The following is a 20,034-nucleotide window of genomic DNA, read 5'->3' on the forward strand; positions in this document are numbered from 1 at the left end:
CAGAAACCGAGTTATGCCATCCATTTGATTTTAATGTTTTTAGTGGCAAGAAGCACTGAAAACATTGGTTCCCACAGGTCGAAGAACATACTCCAAGGACGGGCTGAATTCATGCCTCATTATCATTGCAAAGCAATGGAACCAACTATGTTGAGGTGTACATCATTGTGTACACCAACAAAGGATGCTGAATTCATGTTCTAATTTTAAAATCGTCTGAGCAGATGATTTTGTTCAAAAGAATTCTATGCTGTTGGGGGGTATTGAAGATTTTTGCCTGCAGAGAAACTAATGAGACTTCCTCGATCGAGTCTTTAATTAAAAAAAAAAACAACACTAAAAATCAGAAAGCACGAGACCCGCTGATTTTGCAAGAGATAATGAACAAATATTTGAAGAATTAACACCGATTTTACATAATCTCTTTCAGAACACAAATGAGGAAGGAATATTTCCAACTTCATGTTTGATGCTATCTTAAATCTGATACCAAAACCAGACAAAATGACTGCAAATATCAAACCCCAAAGCCTACATATAAATACTAAACTAAAGTAGAAATCAATAGCAAATATTTTAAAGTTGCCAAATATTTGGCAGTTTAAAAACACATTTTTAAAAACTGTCTATATTGTCTCCTTATAATGTTATATGTAGAAAATTCTAAGAAATTTATAGCCATTATACTGAAAATAATAAGCACATTTTATGATGAAACAAAATTTGTTGTCAAAGTGGAGAAATCAACTGGAGTCTATTCCAAAAAGAAAAAAAGTAGAAAATGAAGTAAAAACAGTCGTAATAGCATCATTAAATATAAAATTTTTATGAATAATTTAATGAAAGATAAAGAAGCCCTCTCCACTGAAAACTAGATGTTTCTAACAGAATAAAACATACACTTATCCTTGATTAAAATTTCAGCCCCAAGCATTTACACAAGAAATAAAACACACAAAAAAACATTGTCGCCACCACAAAAACAAAACAAAACAAAACAAAACAAAAGGACATTTGCAAACCATGATGACTCGCTCATGCCAGCAACCATGTTACTTACCACGAACTCCACTGGGAGGTGAAAGTCAGAAAGAAGAAATCAATTAAAGCAAAACTCTGTGGTAAGAAAATCGCAGAGGAAGTGAGTTGATGGGCCCTGATTTAAGTTAACATGTAATTAAATGAGTGCTGAACTCGCTATTTTAGGCACGAAATGTCATCTGAGTTTTAAAATACTTAAAAACAAAATCCACTCTTTAAAGGATTAACATTTTTTTCTAATTCTACTTTAAATGTGAATATATCATATGATATGTACTGTGGGAAATGAATCCTGAATGACATGATTACATAGGTATATATTCAGTTATATATACATATATATGATATATAAATATGTATAATATTTAATATTATATTATAAATATATAATATATGTGATATTATAAAAATGTATAATTGTTTGTAGAAAATACTCCATGTCAATCCAACTCTTCCCACCTTTTATTTTTCCATTTTTTAGTTATTTCTTTGTAGGTGCTGCAGGGTTTACTATGCTCATCTTAATGTATCATAATCTTCTTCATACATATATTATGTAACTTAATTTCAGTGAGATGCAGAAAGGCTACTCTATTTCTGTAAAGTCTTGCTTCTGTTGTCTCTGTCGGAGCTCTTCAAGGGTGTATCATTAAGTGATATAAGAGAATACATATAATTCATCTATCTATATATAACTGAATGTATATACATATGTAATTATAAATACATCATATATTTTACATTACATATCTACATTACAAATTCTTCAATACATTGTTAGAAGTCATTACTTTTTTTATGTTGTTATGTGTTAAAGAAATTGAGACAAGAAAGGAAATCAAGCCTATATTTATAGATATGTTATATTTCCTGTACGTACCATTTCAGATTGTGTGTATTTGTTTCTGTGGGTTCAAACACCAGCTGGCCACATTTCTCCACTCTGATCACGACCCTGCTCTCACTAACCTCCTCATTGCCTTCATCTTCGTTACAGGCCCGACATGATTATCTACGCATATGTTTATTCAACTCCTGTTCAAATCAGTTAAACAAAGAACAAAAATATCCATTTATCCTGTTTTTACAACTACATGATTCCCTTTAGGAGTGTTCTCTGATTTTATGTAGATTTGAGTTTCCATCTGGATATACTTGCTAACGACCTGAAGAACTTCTTTTAGTACGTTTTAAAGGAAGGTCTGAAAGGACCAAATTCTTTGTTTTTTATCTGTGAGGGCATTTACTTTGCATTCACTTTTGAAAGGCGTGTTGTTGTATGAAAGGTTTTTGGCTGATAGTTTGTCCTTTCTTTCATCACTTTCCCCACGTCAAACCAGGGTCTTCTGGCCTCATTTCTTCCGGCGAGAAATCAGGTTTTACGCCTCCCAGGCGCATTCTCGAGAAGCCGTTTTCCTCTTGCTACTTTCAAGATTCTTTGTTCATTTGTTTTTGGCTTTTAGCCTTTATACTATGCTACATCTGAGTGGAAATCATTTTGCTTTCACCCTATTTGAAGTTCATTAAGCTTGTTGCATGTGTAAATTAATACTTTTCTTCAGCCATTATGTCTTCTAATATCTTTTTCTGATCATCCCTTTTTGTCGTCTTCTTCTGATAGTCTCATTATGTGAATGTTGGTGCATAAAAAGATATCCTGCATTCCTCTGAGGCTTCACATTTATAGGGTTTTTTTTGCATACATTTAACAATTTTATTTTTTAAGTATATTTGATTGATTATGCTATTACACTTGTCCCATTTGTTATGGGACACTAAAAATGCATGTTCTATTTTTTCATTTTTTAAACAATATATTTTATTGATTATGCTATTATGGTTGTCTCATTTCTTCCCCTCCATTCCCCTCCACCCTGCACATACTCTTCCACCCACATTCCCCCCCTTTAGTTCATGACCACGTGTCATAAGTTCTTTAGCTTCTACATTTCCCACACTACTCTTGCCCTCCCCCTATTTTCTACCTACCATCTATGCTACTTATTTTCTGTACCTTTTCCCCACTCTCCTCCTTCCACTACCCTGTTGCTAACCCTCCATGTGATCTCCATTTCTGCGGTTCTACTCCTGTTCTAGGTGTTTGCTTACTTTGCTTTTTTTTTTTTTAGGTGTGGTTCTTAATAACTGTGAGTTTGATGTCTTTGTACTATTCATGTTTTTTATCTTCTTTTTCTTAGATAAGTCCTTTTAACATTTCACAAAATAAGGGCTTGGTGATGATGAGCTCCTTTAACTTGACCTTATCTGAGAAACACTTTATCTGCCCTTCTATTCTAAATGAAAGCTTTGCTGGATAGAGCAATCTTGGATATAGGCCCTTGCCTTTCATGATTTGGAATACTTCTTTCCAACCCCTTCTTGCCTGTAAGGTCTCTTTTTAGAAATCAGCTGACAGTTTGATGGGAACTCCTTTGTAAGTGAGTGTCTCCTCATCTCTTGCTGCTTCTAGAATTCTCTCTTTAATTTTAATCTTGGGTAATGTAATTATGATGTGCCTTGGTGTGTTCCTCCTTGGGTCCACCTTTTTTGGGACTTTCTGAGCTTCCTGGACTTCCTGGAAGGCTATTTCCTTTGCCAGATTGGGGAAGTTCTTTATTATTTGTTCAAATAACTTTTCCACTTGTTGCTCTTTCTCTTCTCCTTCTGGTACCCCTATAATTTGGATGTTGGAATGTTTAAAGATGTCCTGAAGGTGCCTAAGCCTCTCCTCATTTTTTCGAATTCTTGTTTCTTCATTCTGTTTTGGTTGACTGTTTATTTCTCCCTTCTGGTCCAAACCATTGATTTGAGTCCCAGTTTCCTTCCCATCACTATTGGTCCCCTGCACATTTTTCTTTATTTCACTTACCATAGCTTTTATTTTTTCATCTAATTTGGGACCAAATTCAACCAATTCTGTGAGCATCCTGATCACCAGTGCTTTGAACTGTGCATCTGTTAGGTTGGCTATCTCTTGGTTTCTTAGTTGTATTTACTGTGGAGCTTTGATCTGTTCTTCCATTTGGGCCATTTTTGTCTTGTTGCGCCCATTAGGTATGAGGGGCAGAGGCTTAGGTGTTCACCAGGGCGGGTCAACCCAGTGTTTGGGTTGTGATGCTGAGAACAAGGGCTCTTGCTCCACTCTCCGTCAGATTTCAGGCCCTTCTGCCTCTTCCCCCAAGCGAACTAGGTCCCTTCTGGTTCTGATTCTTGGATGGGTGGGCTTGTGTGCATTCTAGGACCCTGTGGATTGAACTCTCCTGTGAGGTTGGGAGTCTCTCCCTATGCCTCACCCCCCACAGGTGTTTTCAATCAGTGTTTTGAGGCTTTATTTCCTGGTGCTGGGACCCTGGGTTGCGTGGTCTGTTGCACTCCCCAACTTTGCCTGGTTTATTTGCATGCAGATGTGGGACCACCTGGTTAGCCAGCTGCCTTGCGTGCTGTGCCCAGCTTCACAATCACCACAGCGCTGGGTCTGCCCATTGCCACCCCACACCCAGTGCCTGCCAGCTGCCACCTGTGTGCCTAGGGTCCACCCGCTGCCATCTAGCACTTCTGGGGTGCTTTGTGTGCCAGGCGCCACCGCTTTTTGTGCTACGACCCTTCTCTGCCCCACTGCCTGACTCTGCCTCACCTACAGGTCTGGATGAATGTGTCTATTTTATCTCCTTGGTTGTCCAACTTTCATACAGTTCAATTTTCTATCAGTTCTGGTTGTTATTTTGTTTCTAAATTGTCGTTGCCCTTATTTTGGTTGTAGGAGGAAGCACAGTGTGTCTACCTATGCTTCCATCTTAGCCAGAAGTCCAAAATGCATGTTCTTATCCCACACAGGTTACGTTTATTCTGTTTCAACAGTCAGAAAAATGTTGACTTATTCCAGCATCAACTCTCACATAGAAGGTCTTTCTAAATATCCTCTAAATCAGATGTTGGTGAGATCTGATGTATATAATGGATTTTGAGGCAAAATTCCTCTCCAGCTGTGAACCTATGAAATCAGGTAAGTTTTGTGCTTCCTGAAGTAAAATGATGGTACAGGCATAGAATTGACATTCCCACTGTGCAAGGGTAAAATTAGGACAAAGACCAGGACAATGGTCAGTCCCAAGCAAGTCCAAAACAGGCAAAGCAAATTGAACAGGATCTTACAGCATGAAATGAATCTTCTTTGATCACATGCTCTGCTTTGCAGAATCGGGGGTATTCATAATAAAGTTATTTTACATTTTAAATAATTCTACTGGCCATGCGTATTTACTTTTTCTATAAAATGCTTACATATTTTTAATGTATAGCAAGTTATGTACATAATTAAAGATATTAATCTTATATCTTGCACTACTTGATTTTGCCATTTGTTTCTTAAACAAACTAATAATACTTTAAGTTATATGTGTTAATTCAAACCAGTTCTATTAAATCAGATTTTTTTCTCATTCTAATAATTGTGGAAAAGGCTAACATGGTTGTGTACATTTTATAAAATTCATTATTGGTTTCTCTTAGCCTACATGAGTAAAAAGAATTCTAGATATTAGAAATAATTATAACAAACCCAGGGAAGCATTCTTAACAATGTAAACAAACTCTAAAAGAATATAAAAGAACTTCAGAATTGATTTTAATCCATGCAAAGAGAAAGGTTTGGTAGTACTAAACAGACAACAAAGGAATAAAGATTCGGACACCAGGGAAAAAGTAAAGAATCACACACGTAGCACTGTGGGGGGGAAATAGACTAGAACCTCTTAACATGTTTTTCAATATTCTTTCTGTTATTAGTCTTTTTTCTCACAGAGAAATTTTGAATAACATGCCTTCACTAGGCATTTATGCCAATAAAATTGACAAGATAGTTGCAAAAAAGTTTCCAAATCCATTACAAAAGCAATTTATATTCAGTTAACAGTCATGTGCAGTTAAAGAATAACACTGGGATTTAGCTTCTACAAAGAGTCTTAGAGTGAATTTCACTATCATTGATTTAGTTAGTACAGTAAAAATGGGCTCTTTATGATTTTTTCCCTCAAGTATAGAACATGTCTTACATTACAGCAAGGATAAAAAAGAAAATCCATACCTCTTCTACAGAATTCTTTTGGAATTATATGTAAATTTGTTTTAAAAAATAAGATCCCAATCCAAAGCTATATAATCAGCCCATTAATTTACTCCAATTGATATGCATTATTAACATTTACCAAACTCTTGATTTAAACTAGAACAACAGGAATCCAGGATCTCTCACTGCTTTAAAGAACACTTAATTTTTTTATTGTCATTGAAGTACAGTTGTCTCCATTTTCCTGTCTGTGTCCCCCACCCCACTGACCCTCACCTCCCACCCTCAATCCTACCCCCTTTTGGCTTTGGAGAAGGGTCATCAAGGAACATGAATAAAGGTCCCATGGATAAAGAACACTTTAAAAGTACATTATTTGCTTGTCTCCCACTATACTGTAGAAATATAGCAAAGAGGTCTTCTCTCAATGGCTCTCACCTTACACTGGAGAATAAGATCAAAGCTGTACCTTGTAGGTAAGATGCACTCATTCAAGTCCTTAAGTTAATAGGAAATTACTAACCTATCCTAACTTGAATTAATTGAGCTACTGGAAGATGCTGGAAGAGAGGCAGTGTAAGTTGATGAAGGACTTGAGTGTGGAGCACCTATCTTACGTGCAAATAAAATGTACATCATATTTGTCTGTGATATGTGGTAATTTATAAGAAACTTGGATAACAAGAATAATTAAAATGCATATAAATGCATACATTAAACATTTTGTTTTAATATATTTAATATTCAATATGTATCAGTCTACCTCAGTCAGGATACTCCAGGAAAAAAAAAAGAACCAACAAGGATATATGTATAAATATTGATTTACTTCATCTCTAAAATACATTAGTTTAAGGACTGGCTTACCTACTTTTGGGATCTGGCTAGTTTGAAATTTGTAGGACCGACCCACAACATGGAAAGTGAAGCAAGAGCTAATGTTGCAGTCTGGAGTCTGCAATCTGTGGAAAAGGCAGACAACAAGCAGGCAGGAAATTCAAGTCATATTTCTATGGTGCCATCTTAAGGCAGAATTTCTTCTTAGAGAAACTCCAGTTTTTTCTCTTATGTCCTTAGACCGATTGGATGAGGCCCACCTGTGTTCTTGTAGATGTGAATTCCACCCACAGCAACTGTCTAGTGTTTTGGACAAACACCCAGGCACCATAGCCCAGCCGAAGCAACACATAAAATTCACCATCACAACTTTAATATATGACAGCTCACACTGAGGTTTATTACATTGGCAGCTACATGCTGAATATAATAATTTCTTTAGTATCATATCTTTTACATATATTTGATTGTTTGTGAATGTGCTGGAGACAAATAGAAACAAGAGAGCTCTGAATTGTGGATGAAACAGGAGCTCTGTAACCAAGCTAGCTGAATGTGACCTCCTAGGGTGATTTAATGGTAAATCTCTAACTGGGCAGGTCATAGTGGCTGGTCATGCCTTAGGCCTATGACTTCCCCTAGAAAAGGTTATCTTTGCTTAAGGAACCCAATCCATTGTCTCTGTGCACCTTGGTTAACACACTTTTAAAATGCCTTTTTTCCCAGACCCTTGGAAGCCTAATCACTCTCAGGAGAGCACACAATCTTGTTAACTATCCTGTTATCCAATCTCTTCCTTGCTTTGTACCACCTTCGTGTGGTCTTCCTTAAATCCAAATGTACAAAAGGAACAGCAATGCTGTCATTCTTCAAGGCGTTTGAGATCCCATTTCCCAGCAAAGCCATCAGTTTGGCTCAAATAAACTCATAAAAATTCTTTACAGTTTTGGACATTTCTTGTATCCATAGAACTATGAATTAATTGGAAAAGATGAGATAAAAGGTGATAAAAAATTTCAATAGGTTAAATGCTCAGAATGGAGGTATAAAGAATATTTTTATTAATGTTTTCTCAGACTGTAACTCAATGCAGGTCCAGCTTTTTGCTGCAATGAGAGTGAAACTCCTGACATAGGGGCTGGTAAGAAGGAAAGTAATCTCTCTGAGTGCCAGCATCTTGAGGACATCTCTTGTCTCAAAGCCTATTTCAACATCTCAGTGCAGGCAAAGGTTTTCCTAAGGAGGGAGAGGGAAAGCAGAACAAGAGATAAAAATGGGGGGGGGGTGTTGAAAACTTCTCTGTGTGCAGAGGAGTGCGGTCAATTCCAAGAAAGCTCTCAAAACTGACCAACCTATGGTTTGACGTGCATCTTCCTACTTTTACGTCAAACTGATTTTACAGTCTAAGGTCAGCAAATCTCCCAGAGCTGGGATGCCTGAAGGTCAGAGTCTGTATATTTTGAAGTCAGTTTTACAGGATTCTTATATAAATATGCTGCTTATCCACAGGCTATGTGTGAGTCAGAGTTAGCACTTACAGAAAAAATGTCAAAAGAATAGTGGTCATGGGCTACTCTTCCCCACTGTCAGAAGACTGCAAACTCACTTCTAGTTTAGAAGCTACATGACTTTTTGAAAAACTGAAAGATAAATCAATAAGGAGAATCTAATGAATGCTTCAGAACTATAATAATTTATACAAGTAAAGAAAACTTACAAAGTGAAGAATTATAAAACATTTTCATGGAGAACATGCTTAAAATCCAAAGAAACAATGTAACATTTAAATTATTTTGTTTTAAAATTAAAATAAAAAACTGTATTTTTCCTAACCTGAGTTTGCAAATAAAAACAAAAAGAAATGAGAATCATCAGTGACAAGTGAGTGAAATATATTTTTAGTTTGAACAAATGTCTTGAAAAAATTAATATGAACTTTTCTATTACATATTGCTTTCCATGTCACATGCTAAATTCTCAGGTGGCCTGGTTTTATTTAAAACGTTTTCAGTTTCCAACCTAAACCACATTTTAAATGGAATTGATTAAGAGAATACAAATGCATTTTACATAATTCAAGGGCCACCTTCGACACTTCCCTGTGGAAAAACCGTGTGCTGAAGAAATATAATGCTTTTAATAGAAGCAGCAAATTCCACTTGTTTTTCAAGAACAAATGGAATCCATTTATGAGAAAACCTTTAAGAACGTGACAAGTTTGAGCTATCAAATACCTATACTGTGAGACAGTGTTTACAATTATTTTCCTTGTGGGGAGAACCCCTTTTTGAGGCCTCTTCATCAAACCAGAAATAAAACATTCACATCAAACCAGAAATACGATGTTCATTTTTCTGTTTCTGCTGTAGGTTAGTAACATGTACACTGATACCAAGATTACTTAAGGGACTCAAAGGCATTTCAAGTGGTGTTAAACCCTGATGAGCTTTCAGAAGAATTTAAAAATATGCTTTATAAATGATTGAATTGTGATTAGGGGGTCTAAATTAGATGTTGTGATTACTATAATATTTTCATGAGTGGCCACTAAAATCATATCAGAATAAATTAAAACTAGATAAACATAAACTACACTGGGTTTAGAAACAAACTCTTGAGGTTTTTGGTTTTTGCTGTTGCTGTAGTTGTTTTGTATTGTCGGCTTTGTATTAAGTTTCAGTTTAAATGGAAGTTATAATGAATAGAACTTTTACCATTCTCCTTGGTGTCTTGATCTTAAATGTTCCTTTTTCTTCATGGTTTTAAATTTGCTTTAAAAGAAAGGGGATGCTTACAAAAAGTCTGTGCTCTCAAAGGCATGTCGATGTAACAAGATAAAATATACAATAAAGCAAAATGGAAATGGCTGTTTCATTCCTGCAACCATATTTTTTAAGCTTTTAATACTGGCTAGTTTGTTTAATAAACAAATATATGAATATTTGAATATACTGTTATAACTATAAGTTATAAAATAGATCCTTCTTTTTAGTTCTACATAAATGGTTACATAGATTTATTTGATTTCAATAATGAAACAATGATACATATATTGAGTTGCCCATTGACATTTTTTCTAGAAAAATTTCTACTCTTATTGATATGGCTCGACTTCTTAAAAGTAAATATCGTGTGACTTAAAGTGCAAACTGTTGCCTTATATTTTTATTTTAACATCATTCTTTTGAAATAAAATTAACTATTATCAGAGGCATAAAATAAATATATTGAAATAATGTTTATGCCCCGGCCTGATGGCTCAGTTGGTTGGAGTGTCGTCCTGTGCACCAAAAGGGGGTGGGTTTGACTCCTGCTCACGGCCCATTCCTAGGTTGCAAGTTCCATCCCCGGTCAGGATGTGTACAGGAGTCTACAGATGGATGTTTCTCTAACATCAACGTTTCTCTCTCCCCTCGTCCCTTTCTGAAATCAATAAATATATATTTGGGTGAATATCAAAAAAGTTATCTTAAAAATAATGATTAAATTTGTTTCTAAAAGCTTAATATTTTCTTTTAAGATTAGTCACAATCCATTTCTGAGTTGCTAACAACATTGTACTGAATTATATTAAATAGATTTAAAAACAAAATTTCTAGTGAATCAATTGAGGTCATTTACATTTTCATACTTTCATTCTTTATCTCAAATTATTCTGAGGTCAGTATAAAATCAGAGCTGGCACAGAATTTTGTGGAAACAACCTTCTAGGTCCTTGACTTCCACATATAAGGTCTGTCTGGAAAAAAGTCCAGCCATTGTTAATATAATGAGAAAGGTTTGCACAACATCGACGTAACCTGATGGCCAAGGACAGTGGACTAGAATATGCATGCATGAACAATGAAGACTTCATTGGGGGGGTGGTAGGAGCCATTAAGTGAGCAGGTGCACTGTTTGGCCATTACATTCAAAATATCTGAGCAAGCAGTGAATCTACATCAAATTTTACATTAAGTTTGAACATTCCTCCACGAAAACCATTCGGATGATTCAGAAGGTTTTTGGGGATGATGCAATGGGTGCAGCACAAATAAAAGTGTGGCACAAATGCTTTAAAAATGCTCAAGAATCTGTTGAAAGTGATCCACATTCTGGAAGGCCCGCGACAACCAGAACACCTGAGAATGTTGAACGTATATGGGCTGCAAACAATTAAGATCATGGACTGACAGTGGGAGAACTAGAAGCTGACCTGGGGACCCATCTGGCTTTTCCCAAAACTAAAATTACCTTTGAAAGGGAAGAGATTTTGGACAGTTGATGAGATTCAGGAAAATATAATGGGGCAGCTGATGGCAATCGGGGGAACCATGTGAGGTCCCATGGTGCCTACTTCGAAGGGGACTGAGGCGTCATTGTCCTATGTACAATGTTTCTTGTATCATGCATCTTCTTCAGTAAATGTCCCTATGTTTCATAGGACATGGCCGGGTACCTCCTGGACAGACTCATATATACCCTTTCCTAAAACAGGCTTGCCTGAGGCTGCACCTGCAGACAAGGTATCCCCTACCCCAGTAGGTATCCCCTTCCTATTACTCCCATCGCTTGGCCTTCTCCCCCTGTGACCTATTCCAACTGTATGAGGAAGGTGCACCTCTCATCTGTAATGTTATTATAGTATATACAGGTTAGAGAAATACTCAGGTCTAAATCAAGAAAAATGCAAGCATATTAATAGTTCTAGAGTTTCCTTTAATCTGACCACCAAAAAGCTATGTCTTTCTCCCTTTGGAGGCACTGCTCTGAAGGGTAAAAAACAGCATCGTTTTCTCCCTGTAGACATTATAGTTCAAAATGTGAAGGGACTGATGACAGATTTTATTTAACAGCCTCACCTCTTATGTCCCTCATGACCACACGTGAGCAGCATCCCAGGAGAGGCGGCAGAGAGAATGGAGGTAAGAAATACCAAGGGCAGTGGCATCTTATCACAGCCAGGTAACTGACTCCTGCTGGCCTATCTCAGAATTAGAAATCAGAAACCAGCCTGGTGTCCCAGAAACATGTATTAACATGATTTTCTCAATTGAAAATAAAAAAGGTAGTGTTTGGATAGAAACTCAGTCTGACCTGGATGATAGTTTTGACATTGATTAACTTCTAATAAAAAAATATTGTGTTAAAAAATGAAAACTCCAGAACAGTTAGATGCTGGGACAACAATCATAAATGAGTACATGCCTGGTTCAATGGAACACCCAGGGCCTTTTAAATGGGTTTCATGTCTTCCTCGGATTTCCATCCTCAGGTGCTTTCCACTCCCAAATCAGAATTGCATCCTCAAACTTTACAGCGTGTGATATGCAGTTTGAATCCCGTGTTGATTCCAACCACAGCATAAATAAGGAAATACATTGTGGGATTTTCCTTTAGGTAAGTTTAATTAGCAAGTGCATGAACATTCAACTTCAATCACCCACATTTTTTTTCTTTTTCTTCCCACATTGCAGCTTGAAAGAAACTAAATTACAAAGACTTAGTATGCTCAAGGTTCTTTTTTTTCTTTTTTCCTTCCACACTTAGAATAGTTGTAGGGTCTTTGAATCCATTTAGACCACATATGAAAAGTAAAATTATCTCTTTAAATGAGTGCTTAAAACCACCCATAGCTACAAACATGCTTATGACCCCTAAAAATCTGAAAACTTGCTTAGCAGCAAAAAATACTTGAATAAAAAGGGAGCTGTGGTAAAATGGAAGGGAACTGCATTTCTTGGAAACAAAATCCAGTGTGGTGTTTTGTTAGTAATGATGTTACATTTCAGAAAATATTTTGGGCATCCTTTCTGATTTGGGTAAATAGAATTAAAAAACATGATTTTCATAAGGACTGAGTATGACCATTTATGGGAAAACATGTTGCAAGTGATTAGAGGAATGTAAAGTATCATGATCATAATCATCATATGGTTTGTGGTCCCTCATACAATTAATTCTAGATAGATGCTAAAGATAAGAGTGGTCAGTGATGCTATTCCTACACTCAATCCATGTGAGTGCTAGTTTGTTGTTTAGACAGTAGGTATCTGCTGGTAACTCTCCCCGACATAAGCTAATAATATCACCCAATCTAAAATGGAGTATTTCCTAATACAGTCTTGCTAACAGAGAAAAAACAAGTGGTAGATATCTCTGAACTTAAAAATTATGTGGGCTTAGGATAATACTAGTTTCCAATATTTCACATTATTCTATCTATTAAGAAATCTCCATTTATCTTCCTATTATATATATTATATATATATTTATATATATAAATAAAATTCTCCCCATTATATAAGTATATAATTTACTAATTTCAAAATTTTCTGTTTATTAATGATTCTTTCACAAGGTGGGTTTTATTTCTGTCTTCAAGCAGAGTTAATAGTGCTTACTTTCTACCTGTTTGGTAAATAAATTTTCAAGGCCACCTTTAAAATACTCCAATGCCTTTTCTCAACCTGCTATCTTTCCACATTACCTTTTGTTTTAATCTTCTTCTTCTCCTGCTTTTCTTATCTATTTTTTCTAATATTTGTGAAACTTAGTTCTGTATTCTGTTTGAGTTATTCTGAAAAATGTCATATTTTATCTCTTTTATGACCCTTATTTATCCTTGACTACTTTTTCCATCTTCTCCTCCAACAAACTGAGACAGCATATTTTATTATATAAGACTTTGGTAATACATTGTGAAAGTTTATTTAATATGATATTGTGCATTTATTTTTTTACTTTTTATAATTAAATAAAACATTTTAAGTAATTATTAGTTCATAATAAAAACTTTTAAATATAAAATATTTAAATATCAGAAATCATTAGAGACTATGACATTTATTCTGGACCCTTGTTTTCATCAAATTATGAGCCAGGTTAAAAATAAACTAGCTGCTATTTGTAGACTCTTCTAATTAACCCATTCTTCTAATGGGCACATATAATTTTTGCCCATTTTATTTAATTAACAAAGACCCACCTAATAATATTCTTTATTAGTTTCTATAAAGATAAATTTATTCTTTTCATTTTTCCTTTTAGTCACAAGCTTTATAGTATTTAACAAAACACAGGACTTCATAACTTTTGCATATAAATTATAAAATATAAAATATTTGATAAGCAATAATAATTAAAAATCCCAACAATCTTATACTGATAATATGGATTGGTGTCCTTAATATCTACTGTGGTATTAAGCACACCTTCTAGGAGGAACAGAGTATAGAATATGCAAGGTAAAAACTACATTTCCTAGACTTTTTTCGAGGTAAGATTTTAGGCACAACAAAGATTCCACCATTGGATTTTGAGAATTATGTTCCATGTAAGAAGAAGCGCTGTTGTGAAAATGCAGGTTATGAAACAAAGCCTGCTTTCAGATCCAGTGGCTATTGTACGGATGTCCTGATGATAGAGACTGCTTGGTGGCTTCCTGTTCTTGGCAGAGGAGAATTGGCTCTGTAAACAGGACTTCATAGGGATGCAACTTCCTGATGATGAGCCAGCAGGTAATACGGCTGCGGGTCCAGTTTCGCAGTGTGAAATCCTAGTTGCTCTTAGAGGACCCACCTTTGCAGTGATTTCATAAGGCGGCTGCAGTTCTAAGTAGCTAAGGTGCTATTTTTCCTAACACCTAAAAGCATTAAATAATTTAGTAATTGATATAAATAAAAGCTATTGGCCACAGACTCTCAAGAGAATAGGAAGTTGGAGTTTGCTTGTTAGCTTCGAAGGCATTAAAGTGGGGTAAGTTAGTCCATTAAAACCTGTACTTAATTACTTAGGCTATTATGGATGAGCACCTAAAATACGGTGTTGGAGGCAGATCTTGGTGACCAAAATATTTGCTGCAAAATATTATTAGGGGTTGTGCAAGGAGTGAAAAGACTTTGGAAAGTCTGTGCTTTAATCATTCAGGAAAATCTGACAATGAAGAAATGAAGGGCACTAGCTTTTAACTTCTTATCTCCTAGCAAAGTCAGAAGATCTAAGAGTTTCCATGACTAAAGTAAAATCATTATTTTACCTCTTATAACGATAGAGTTGCTGTACCTGAAAATGAGATTCCAAGTTTCATTTTTGTGGGTTGGTGAATTATAATATAGTTTCAATTTGCCAGACATCTTTAGTGAAAGTTAGAAAATTTAGTGAAACAGGTGGTCCCACAAGTATAATAATGGCATTTAGGAAATGTGTAAGACTCGAGAGTGCTTTGAAACACCAAATGCACACCAAAGTTCTCCTGCTGGAATAAGCAAGCCTTCCTCTCTGACTGATGAATCACCCAAGATGCTCCCTTGTAAGAGTAAGTCCGGTCTTCCCATACGTCCCCTCACTTCTTCCAGAATTAAATTAGAGGCCTAAAATCATCATTCAGAGGGCTAATTTTTAAGTTGTACCTTGCAAGAAAGGCTCACCCATAAAAGACATGCAAGATTTTATCATCTATAAGTAGGATAAACAGAAAAATGTCTGTGGTAATGAATTTTGAGACTCTGAGAAAAGGTAGTAAAAAACTTTTAAAAAAGAATAAATTCATTGATATGAGTGCATATTCTAGACATCTTGTATTAAAAAGGCTACCTTGATTTTCTAAAAGTGGTTCTAATTACTAGTCATAAATGAAGTACAGATCCAATGCTGGCCTAAGGGAAATGAGATTGAAAGTCCAGAAATTCTTTAATATAAAATGGCATTCAGTCCCATTTAAAGTCAAGCCTGAATTGCAAAGTGAGTGAGGGACCTCAAAGAGTACATTTGGGTGTTCTTATTACCAGGAAAGAAAGAAAAATACTGAACGGTTAGATCTACAGTGATTTTTGGATGCTATTTAATTGCTTTCACAAATGATCAGAGACTTTTATAAATCAATAATAGGAAATGTAGGTAGAAATATGAGGATAAGCATTACAAAATGCATCACATTGTATACATGGAAAAATAACAGGGAGAATGGGCTTTTCAGATGGCAGGGGTCATTTTCAGGCCTGATGTTCTGAGGCTGTTGCTGCTGTGGCTACAAGGAGCCTCCTGGTCTCCCATCCTCCTGACCAGGGAAGAGCTGGCATGCAGTGACTCAGTTACGCAGGGCAGCCTGGAGAGTTTTTATTTGTGTTGTTGTAAAACTACCCATTTACTTGGACAACAAAGAGCTATCTGTCTCTGTAATTAATTATGGACTTCTCCCATTTCAATTACTTTCAAAACCCAATGCAATAATTCTTTGTTAAAACCGAAGGTACCTACTATAATGACCACAGGTGTCAAAAGCCAGAAATAAAAAGTATTTATCATGGCCCCCTGAAATGGGTAGAAGCATCAGATGGGGTCTCATGGGGATATAGACATGTCTTTTTGTGTAAAGCATGAGAAGGATCACAATTGTCCTAAGATTTAGAAACACTTCTAAATGAAGTGGGGCCCTGGGGCACTATAGGCAGTAATGAAATTAATTAAGTTCAAATTCGGGAATTATTTCAAAATGTAAAGCAACAAAGTTAAAATAAATTCTAGAGATATATGGTGTCAAGATATTGTATTTATTGAGTTTCTGTTTTTATGTATGTGGGCAGTTAATAAAGTCACTACATTTTAGAACTACATACAACACACAAAAACACCAGGTTCTTTACTAGAGAGCATAAAGAGCCTCGTATATTACTCGATTATGGAGTGTGTTCAAACAACGCTCTCACAGTGGCCAGTTTAAAGAGCCTCAGTTGGGCCCTGCCTGGTGTTGCTCAGTGGATTGAGCACCCTACCCTGCCTGGGTTGTGGGCCAGGTCCCCCAGTAGGGGGCACACAAGGGGCAACTATACACTAATGTTTCTCTCCCTCTCTCTCTCCTTCCCCTTCTCTCTAAAAATAAATAAATAAATACAATGTTTAATAAAAAAAGAAATTCGGTTGGTTGCTGAATGATTTCCGATGTGGGTTGCTGGGAATAGCTTCCCTGCCTCATCCTTCAGAATGTTTCATGCCACTCCTGCTTTCCTTCCAAACCTCTACTCACAGAAGATTCCTTTTCACTTCCTTGGGAAACTTCTGAGTTGATGCATCAATTCAGTTTGGGAATACCCTCTTTGTATGTATTTTATACACTTACTACAATGTACAATCATTGTTGGCTGGCTTGTTTTTTACCACTAAACTGTTATGTCTAATGAGCGTTTGGAAAGCTCTTACCTCTTGTCCAGTACAGTCTCAAGCATAGAACTGGTATTTACTCTGTTCACTGATTTAGTAAAGTGATGAATATTGATTGCATACACCTTCTTCACCAGTGACCTTGACTGAAAAATGCAACAGTAGTTTCTGTCTATTGAGAGCTTCCATTCAGTTTTTGCATTCAAATAATCTTTTATGCCTTATGCCAAAGATCAATTTGTTTGGGTTATAGAGCTCCTCCTTGTGGAATATGATGTCATATCACAGTTTAGGTTGTTTTAATCAGTTCATCATAATCTTAAGATGAACCACAGTGACAGAAGAATTTAATTAGAGGAGGTAGAAGAAAGAGAATAAAGGTAGAAATGGACTTGGAAAGAGCAAAGTGTCATTTTGGAAAGTGATCCAGCAATGGAACTTGAAAGATAAAGCAAAGGTAGAATGAATGAATTAGTACAGCTTTTTTGTTTTCACAGTGGAGCCTGGGTCATAATAAAGGAAAGCTGAGGCAAGAAACAAAAAGTCATTGAAGTCTCATTACTGTACATGATTGTTGGGAGGAACTAAAGTGTAGGTTAAGATCAGAATACCCTCTCATGTTGTGATGAATTTGGGCTGAATTTATTACAAAAAAAAAACAAGCTACATAACTATGTGTATTGAGCAGGAAGATTAAGAAGAACCCCTAGGTGCATATGGAAATCTCCTGCACTCAAGTAAGTAGCTTAATAAAATACTTTTAAAGATTTTTATAAGTACGAAAGTCAACACACATATCCATGGATCTTGACTAATCTGAAAAATCAGTGTCAATAAAGTTGAGTTCTTTATCTTACATACCAGCTCAAGTTTTCGGTCTCAAAAAAACAAAAAAGGAAAGAAAAGTAACAACAACAACAACACACCCTGCAAAAGTAACTCATGTTTTCTAAGGGGACGAGGGATGAATTATTAAATAATATGAATGTAGGAGTTAGAACTCAGCTCTGCCTTTTCTTCTTTGAGACAATACATTCTTCTCTGTTCCTCCAACTTATACATTTAGATTATGGTGAAAACTCTATTCTATAATGAAAAGTTTACAGTTATCCAACCAACTTCCAAAAAAGTGAGATTTCTTAACTGCAGGTGATACATGAGAAAAGGCATTACTGATATTCCTTTATAACTTTGCCTTTATCAATTAAAAAAATAGTATTTTGATCTCTCTCTGCCTGAGTACTATGTCTGTTTCTTAATGCTTTACAACTCAGAAAGAAGGCAGGTGTTATTTATTGGGCTCTGTCCAGGTCCATAGGTACCAAACATGCAAATCGATGTGTATTTACTCTGCCATGTTAGAGATGGAGATTTGTACAAAGTGGGATGATAAGGAATATTCCAAGAAAGATAATAATAAAAGAGAAAAAGAAGCAGGGGGTGGGGAATTACATGGAGAAGTTGTATATAATAATCCTCATCAGTCTCATGGATGGTTATGAAACAGGAATGATCTTTAAGGTATTTCTTGAATAATCCATTTTTATCTCTGCATATTTCAGTCACTGGACACAGGGAAACCCTGGGAAGGAATTTTTAGTTTTTGCAAAAGGAGCTAATACCTTGGGACTAAAGGAGAAATCATGTGGTCAGCTACAGTGTCCACTTACTTCATGTACTCAGTTCACCCTGCCTGGGAACAGTGACTCCAGGATTCTGGTTGTTCATTTTTCCTAGGAAAATTTATAACAGGATATGTAATAAGATGAACTACAATCTGTCTCACTGCAATTAGTCTCAAAATCACAAATGTCACATATCACCTCTCTTCTCTACTGCCCGATGCATCCCCTGACTTTGACCAGCACTTTTGAGGATGTAGAAGGCTTCTCATGTTTGTTCCTCCAGGTCCATATTCCTGAGGGTTCTGTGGTCCAGATCACCATGCCCATCCCAGGCATTTACCATCATAACATTCCAAAAGCTGCCCCAAGGGATCATGAAGATGCCAAACACACTCTCACCTGATTTCATTGTGCAGCCTCCGTCTCTCCTCCTGATGACCAAGATCAATTTTCCCTCCTACAACAATGTCTGACTTCCTGGTCTGCTAGTCTCTTCAATACAATTGCTGCTCTGCCTGAAAGTTTAAAGAGCCCTGACACTTGGACTGTAATTGAGAGCTGGGGGATATGAACCAGTCAATTTCCTCCAAGAACATGAGAGAATGGAGGGTCTTGTTGGTTGACTAGTGATTTGGTTATTTAGCTGGTTGTTTGTTTTTTTTTTTTGCTAAGATGTGCTGGAAGAAGGTAGAGAGACAAGAGAAAACTGAGAGATCACCTATGATAGCAACACAGTGGGAAGGCAAAACACTGAACTAATTTTCAAGAGCAGGTATGTCTAGCCCTGGCTGGGGTAGCTCAGTGGATTGAGCATGGGACTGGGAACCAAGCAACCACAGTTCCATTCCTAGTCAGGGCACATGCCTAGGTTGCAGGCCAGTTCCCATCAGGGGACTCACAAGAGGCAACCATACATTGATATTTCTCTCCCTCTCTCCTTCCCTTCCCCTCTAAATATAAATAAATATATAAAATCTTAAAAAAAAAGAGCAGGTATGTCTAATATTCAACTTCAGATGTAGTTGACCAGCTATAGATCTCATTTACGCATCCACTAAAGTCATCTGCAGAGTTATGTGCCTTTTAAGAATATGATTTATTTCAACAAGTAAGTAAATGTGTGTGCTATTTAAAAATTTATGCTGTTTTATGACCCATCCCATTTACAAAAAAAAGTCCTATTCTCCTTATGGGCAATGGAGAATGTAAAAGTAATAATGCATATGGAGTAATGAGAATAGTCTTAAATTAAAATTAATTCAACAGAGGCAAGAAGTCTCTTCTAGCTTGGATTCTGATACTGTTACACTTCAAGAACTTTTAGAAATG

The sequence above is a fragment of the Artibeus jamaicensis genome, unplaced genomic scaffold (genome assembly GCF_021234435.1).
Source record: "Artibeus jamaicensis isolate MK-2021 breed Jamaican fruit bat unplaced genomic scaffold, CSHL_Jam_final scaffold_537, whole genome shotgun sequence".
In the NCBI taxonomy this organism is placed as follows: Eukaryota; Metazoa; Chordata; class Mammalia; order Chiroptera; family Phyllostomidae; genus Artibeus; species Artibeus jamaicensis.